Raw genomic sequence first — 8,230 nt, 5'->3', positions numbered from 1 at the left:
TTAAAGTAATAAAATTACAGTTTCTTTTAAAATAAAAAAAATCCATATTTGCATCCCTTCATATGTGCAAAGGTTTGGTTTCAAGACCAACTGGCCATACTCAAGTCTCATATAAAATGACCTAGTATTTGCTTAGAATCTCCGTGCATCCTCTTATATATTTTAAATCGTCCCTAGATTACTCTCTAGATTACATCTCTAGATTACTTAATACCTAATACAGAGTAAACGCTAAGTAAATAATTGCCATACTGGGAATGTCAGAGGACAATGACAAGAAAGTCTGTGCCTGTTCAGTACAGATGCAATTTTCTTCCCCAGTGTTTCTATCTGAGGTTGGTTGAATCCATGATGAATGTGGAACCAGTGGATGTGGAGTGCCAACTTCATAAAGAAAGTAGGTCATGTCAAGAAAAGTAAAAAGTACACATGGTTCATGGATACACAAAAACTGCAAAGGTGAACTTGTGTGAATGAAGCATGGGACTTGTTGATCCAGGCCTCCCCTCATTTTAGGAGGCACTGGGTGTCCAAAGAAAGCTCTAAGACCAGCTGTGTCTGCCGGCCCACCCTGCTGTGTAAAACCGTCCTAGGTAGGCGAGAAGTAGCACAAGAGCTGCTGTGGCTGTCATGGGCAGCAGTGTACCACCAGCATGTAGCAGCTGGGCTGAGCAACTTCCCAGGTGGGAGGTCAGAGGTGCAGGACGCCCCTGGCACACAGCTTATAAAGGACCCAGCTGTGGAGGCTGCAATCTGGCCAACATGGGCCTGCTTTGAGAGCTTCTTCCACCTAGGCTCCCAAGATGCTTTATCCCTCTGTCCCAGACAAAGCCACAGAACCCAGCCAGGCCCCTGGTTAGCTCTGGCCAGAGTAAGTTTTAGAACCAATTATTTGTTTTCTTTTACAAGGGCATGCAGTCTCAGACTCACGAGCCTCAGACTCAATAGCTTACTGGGGGACTTTCAAAAGGGCAGTTTTGAGTGGATGGCTCTTGTGTAAAAAAGTGTGAAGCCTTGGATTTTTCTCCCTGCCAAGGTGTTTGGAGCACCTCCTGTCTGGCTTCAGTTTACATCAACCCTCATATTCAGAATCCAGGCACTTAAATTTATCCAAATAACATACTCCAGATAGACGAAATCTTGCTCCCTGCAAGATGGCATCAATGAACCCATTGTACTTAGTCCCCTATGTGCTGTGATGAGCATTCTGGAGAGTTTAAGGATGGCAACAGAAAGACTAGCTCTCGGGCGGCTTAAGTTGGGGTGTAAAGATAAGGCATCTTGTATTCTCAGGCTATCGTCCTCATGAGCAAGGATGGACAGCTGCTCCGCAGTTTGACTGCCATTCTGAGTCCCGGACCCTCTGTCATAGTGACAAAAAAAGGAAAAATAGAGGAAGGCAGTGGTTCTCGGCCTCAAAGGCATGTTAGAATCAATCACTTGAAGAAGTAAAACATATGGACGCTTTCCCACCTGTTAAAGCCTACTGTACCAGCACCTCTCACAAGGGAGCCTGGGGCTCACAGGAGCATATTAGTGGGTTACTATGGAATAAATAAAGTGGGAATTGGGACTAACTGCTAAAAGGTTCAAGGTTTCTTGTTGGGGTGATGGAAATGTTCTGGACCTGGATAGCAGTAGTGTTTGTACAATGTAGTGGAATATACTAAAAACTACTGAAGTGTATTTTACAGTGATGAATTTGATGGTATGCAAATTATCTCAATAAAAAAAATCAGGGTTAAGGCTCTACCTCAGTGGTAGAGCATTTGCCTAGCAAGTGTGAGGCACTAGGTTCGGTCCTCAGCACTGCATATAAATACATACATACATACATACACTAACATTATTTTTTAAAAAAAGGAACTTTAAAAAAAATCAGCCCAGCAAATGCACCACAAAGTTTGAGGAGAGGCACAACTCCAGGTCAGGAGCTGGCTCCATCCCACTTGGAGATAATCAGAGGGAGGGAGGCAGCAGGCCTGAGTAGTTTCCATTCATCTCACACTGAGGATAAATATTTTTTAATATAGTACCTAAGAGCAAGCCAGCTGTTTCATCTTCACCCAAGATGAAGCACTAATCCATTCCCAAGCTGGAGGCCAGAAGGCTATGTGGAGCTCACTGAGACATAGGCTGTGTTCTTTGGCCATTCTGTATTTGAAGACACCTTTGACTGTGATTTGTGCTTTGTGAGCGGCCTTTCTAGTTTCTAGAAAGCCCCTTCGAGGCTGTAAATATAAACTGGAGGCAGAACCCCAAGTAGTGGCTGGCAGAAATGAAGCTTCACATCTTGGTTTATTCAGCAGCCCCCACTCTCAGGAAGGGTACTGTGGGGCGAGGGGAGAAATTAAGGTGGAACCTGTCCTCAAGAAGAAGGAGTCTGAACAAGCAAATACGTGACTCCAAGATAGTGCAACAGAAGCAGGCACAGATAATAGGTTCCTATTCCAGTCTGGCCACATCTGTAAAACTTTGGTATCTCCAAGTGTAGGTCAGTTGTTCCAGCCCTGTGTTGGAAAGCTGTCCTGACATCTTTAGTAGTCACAATGATGGCTATGAATGGCAGTTCTTCACACACACACACACAAAAAAAGGATTTCCAAATATTCTGTTGGACATTCATGTATTACAAAGTGAGAGCCAAATTTCCTCCCCTCTCCACATACTGGGGCTGAATCCAGGGGTGCTCAATCACTGAGCTGCATTCCCATCCCCTTCTTTTTAAACAATGTTATATTTTTTATACCTTTTAGTTATTTATTCTTACTGAGGATCACACCCAATCCCTCACACATGCTAGGCAAGTGCTCTACCACTGAGCTACAGCCCTAGCCCCTCTCCAGCCCTTTTTATGTTTCATTTTGAAACAGAGTCTAAGTTGTCCAGGCTGCCCTCAAACTTGCCATCTTCCTACCTAAGCCTGCTGAGTCACTGGAATTACAGAAGTGTGCCACTGTGTCCAGCAAGCTTGCTTATTGTAGCAGAGCAGACCTATTTTCTACATGAAAATAATTTTAATAAAGTTTTAATATACACTGAAATTTCCAAGAATACAATAACTTCACATATAAAGGGGAGATAGTATTCCACTGTATTTTTAACCTCACCAAGATTTGTTACCATTTCAAAAAGTCATGGTGTAGTCACCAACACAATATACCTATATCCACTTGCGTTTTCATTCTCCTTTCACAGAGATCCATCAATGGGCACAAGCATTTAACTATCCCACTGTGGTCATCTGGGGTGGTTGTGTCCAAGCAGTACATACTGAAATACAATTTATTAGGTTACATTCCTTTTACGTCTCCTTTATATTAAGAGTTAAGGCATCAAATTACTTGAAATTAGTATTATTAGCAATTAATTTCATTTTGAGATTGTAAACTTGGCATCAGGAAATAGTTGTTTTAAAAAAGAAAGGAGCCATTGAATCTGATAGGTTGAGAATCACTGCTCTGTCCTTCCCAAATGTGACCACAAGGCAGCCACCATCTGGGCTAGTACTGCCCTCTTGTGGCCAGGGAGGACACAGCAAGCATAAACAGCCCTGAGACAGCCACCAAGGGTTGGAGCATGACCTTGAACTGGGAACAGGGGAACGTTGTTCCCCAGTCAGCCCTCTGACCTGAGAGGACCAAGATGAGAACAGTTTATAGTGGCTCAAAAAAAAAAAAAAAAAAAGAAAGAAAGAAAGAAAATTAAAGATTTCCCCAGCACTGCAACCACCACTTGCTTGCCAATCCCTCTGCAGGGCTCTCTACAGCTAACCTAATCACCCTTCCCAGTACTGAAGAATTCTGGATTAATTTTCCTCTCCTATATAGTGAGGATAACATCTGCCTCATAAATTGAGCTAAAATATGCCAAGTACTGAGACCAAAACCTGACACAAATTCTAGATCTTGTTGTATTTGCCATCCCTGGGAATCTAAAGGAGTGTGGCCATAAGCTCCCATTGTGGCTCTTCAGACTGCAGGGTGCAGGTGGGGGGTTGCAAATCCCTTGTAAGAATGTGAATTGTGGGTTTTGGCTTTGGTAACTTCCTTCTTAACTCCTGCTGGAGTTTCCCACTATACCTTGGCCAGGTTAAATTAAGCAACATCTGGGATGAGGACCAGGGAGCACAGGATACCAAAAAAAGGCACTGCCATAAACTCTCTGGGGAACTATGGACAAGACACCTGTAGAGGGTGTCACAAGGCACCTCCAGGGTTCAGTGCTCATTTACAGTGGCTCTCCAGAGCTTGCTTTAATGTTTTTTTTTTTTTTTTTTTTTTTTTTTTTTCAGTGATTGGAGTGCAAAACCAAGGAGGAAATTGAAATAAGTTGGCTTAAAGAAATGACTGACCAGGGATTTTAATTTTCTGAAATGGTGACATGCAAATGTATTCTCCCTTCACTGAACAGCAAACCCATTTATTCAAAATAATTGAAGTCAGGTTATAAACTGGATTATGGGAAGTATGAGTGCCTAGCAATTACCAAAGAAGTAGAATTAGACTGGACATTAGGCATATAAGCAGCGTTGAAGCACTGACAGAGTTGTTTGGACCAGCTTCACAGAATGTCAGATGTGCATGTTGGCTGGTGCCAATTTCCCAATGGTCTTCAATTCTTCCAGCCATTTTTCCTCAGCAATCTATCTTGGATTCTGTGGAAACTGAACTCCACCTTTGTGTAGTATCTAACACATACCTAAACAAGGACTCAATCAGATGGTGATGGTATTGGGGAAAATGTCTTCAAACCATGTTAGTCCATGAAAGGACATGCAAAAACTTGAATGCCCAGAAGACATGGGGGCGGGGGTACCAAACCACAACGTTGGTGGTTTGTGAGAGACCGTAAAGGCTGACAAAATGAGAAGTGCAATCCTAATTCAAATAGGGAAGTCACTACTCAGCTCCACATAATGCAGGAACTCACCTGTATTGAACAAGTTGGATTTACTGCTTGTTGTATAAAGAACATATCCTTCAAGAACTGTGGGGGGAATCTCAGTAAGATGTTAAAAGAAACTAAAGAAGATCTGAATGTATGATGGGTGATTCTGGGGAGACTTCAAAGAAACAGGGCTCACTAAAAGGATGCCTTCAGGAACTGGGAGATGACTAGGTGTCAGTCATAGTAAGAAAGGAAGGAAGTGAGGTTTAAGGTGCAACTGATTTGGTCACTTTTGTGATGGGAACAGTGTTCATGTTTTTCGGCTGTTTGGACATGACTACAGAATGGTCTTTGTCTTGATTCATCACGGCTGCAGAGCAGCCTTGTGATGGAGGTGTCCTGTGTTCATGTTTATGTTCAGGTGGACACAGAGGCTTAGATTTAAAACCAGGCTAACTCCTGGATGAAAAGTATTGCTTCTTTTTCTTGTCACTAAGGTATTTTAGGCCTTGATTTGAATTTGCTGGGGACACAAATCTTCAGGAGAAGCAGAGAGTTCAGATGGGAAGGTTTTACTTGAACATTCCTTTGCAAGAGGTAAGAATTTGGTAGGGTTTCCAGAGTGATATTGCAGTATACATTATGGCAAGACTAGGTTCTAAAGTCCGTTGAAGCAAAAATAAAAATAAAAAATTGAAAAATCCCACAAAGTGAAATCTGAGCCAAATTTTCCTCTAGGGTTACAAATAATTGCTTCATTAGATTAATATTCCCCACTGTATATGCTCACGTGTAAGAAAGAAGAAATTTGGCCATGATGACCCAAGTCCAAGGATTCCAAGTTCAAGGTCAGCCTAAGTAACTTAGTGACATCCTGTCTCAAGATGGGTATAGCTCAGTGGTAGAGTGCTTACTTTGCATTTGCCAGGTACTGTATTCAATTCCCAGTAGCAGGGGGAGGGAAAAGGGGAACTCTGGACCTAGGGAGAATAATACATGCAAGGATACTCTCCCATTTTCACTGAATTGATTATACTGAGATCACAGGCTTGAGTGACATGAGTAGTGGGTTAATGTCTCAGGACATATACCACTTTCTCTTCTGTAGTAGGATTCTTGTGGATAAGCTAAGTGGAAATGAAAAGACCTTGAGAAGTTATCTATCACATCCAACACCAACCAACACTTATGTCCAGGGAGCACCCAGGGCCTGAGTTGAAAAGAAGAAAAGAAAAAAGAAAAGAAGAGAGAGAAGAGAAAAAAAAAAAAAAAAAAAAAGAGAGAGAGAAGAAAAAGAAAAGGAAAGGAAGGAAGGGAGAGAGGGAGGGAGGGAAGGAGGGAGGGAGGGAGGGAGGGAGGGAGGGAGGAAGGAAGGAAGAAAGGAAGGAAGGAAGGAGGGAGGGAAGGAAGAGTCTGGCCCTGCTTAGCCTGTATCAGTATTTCATTCCTTTTTGTTGCTGAACAGTATTTCTTTGTATGGATACACTACATTTTAAAAATCCATGCATTTACAGATATTTGGATAGTTTCTCCTTTTGGCTATTAAAAATAATGCTGTCATGAATATTCATTCATGTTCAAGTTTTTGTAGAACCATGTTCTTGTATTTCTTGGATACATACAAACCAAACAGTGGAAATGACTTAACTCCACAGTTAAGTCTTTTTGAGAAAATGTTCAACTATTTTCCAAGTGGCCACAGTACTTTACATTCTCACCAGCAAGGGAAGAGGGTTCCAATATCTTCACATCCTCACATTTACTGGTTGGTCCTTGTGATTAAAGCCATCCTAGTAAGTGCAAAGTGGCACCACCTATGGTTTCATCATGTGGAGCATCTTTTCATGTGCTTATTGCCCTGTTTATATTTGAAGAAACAATATTTTTCTTCAGTTCTATTTTAAGGGATTCTTTTGTTGTTGTTGACTTGTCTTTATTGAGATGAATCAGTCCTTTGTCATATACATGACTTGCAATATTGCTCACTCTCTGGATTTTTTTACTTTTATGATTATCTCCTCTGAAGCACAGAAGTTTTTAAGTACAGTGAAGTACTACTTACCTATTTTTTCACTGGTTGCTTGAGTTTTTGGTGTCCTATCTAAGAAACCACTGAAAAAAACCAAGGACACAAAAATTTGCATCTGTTTTCTTCTAAGAGTTTTATGGTTTCAGTGCTTCACATTTGTCTTGAATACTTTTTTAGTTAGTTTCTCAATCAGAACATGCATTTTAACAAGATCCCAGGTGATTTGTGTACAATTTGAGAAGCATTGCTTTAAATCACTAATAAATTCCCATTTCCTTTAAATCAATGGTTCTCAATGCTGGTAGCTTATTACAATCATTCTGGGAACTTTTTTAAAAAATCATGCCTGAGCTTCACCCACCCAGAGAGAACAAATCTTTTAATCTCTAGTTGATTCAAATGTGAAGCACGGCTTGAGAACTACCATGCCTTTGCTGACTAAAATTCTCTGTAACTCTCAACTAATGCTTCAATTTCTTAAGGATGCCCACAAAACTATCACCATCTACTTGCCTCACTGTGTCATCAATGTTTCATGCCTTTCTCCTTTGAACAGAAATCATCAGTATCACTCACATATCTTCTGCATAAACATTTCACCACATGCCTTTACGAGGCTTGTTTGCACCCACTGCCTATGCATATGTGATGCTGGGACTTCTAACAGTTCCACTTTAAAATTGGGATCAGTGTTCACAAGGCATACAATGAAGAGATGCACAGTAGGCCTAGTGACTGAGGATATGACACAAATCATATCTTCAAGAGAACAGTCATTTTGGGTGGTCATGTATGGGAGTATGATGAGAAAGCAATGAGAAAAGGAAATACAGAACTTCCAAGATTGTTCTGTGAAAACCAGAGTTCAGGGTAGTCAAAGTATTGTTTACAGCCAGCAACATTTTTTTATTGATTTTTAAATTGACGTATTTGTACTTATACACTGGGTACAGTATTATAATTTTATACAATGATGAAATCAAGGTAATTGGCATTTCCATCTCCTCAAATACTATTTTTGTGTTGGGAAACTTCTAACTCTTCTCTAGTTATTTGGAAATGTACAGCTGTTGTAGACTATAGTTACTCTACTGTGCTACAGAACGTTAGAATGAGTTTCCCTCTGTTTTGGTACCCATGGTCCACCCTTTTGCTGTTACTCTCCCCCATCCTTCTTATCCTTTAGTGACCTGTTTACTACTTTTATATAATCAACTTTTTAAGTTTCCACAAACGAGAACATGCAATCTTTGTACCTAGTTCCACTTAACATTATGTCCTCCAATTCCCTCCATGTTGTTGCAAATGAAA

The sequence above is a fragment of the Sciurus vulgaris genome, assembly GCF_902686455.1.
Source record: "Sciurus vulgaris genome assembly, chromosome: 15".
NCBI classification, from domain to species: domain Eukaryota; kingdom Metazoa; phylum Chordata; class Mammalia; order Rodentia; family Sciuridae; genus Sciurus; species Sciurus vulgaris.
Note: the sequence above shows the minus strand (reverse complement) of the source record.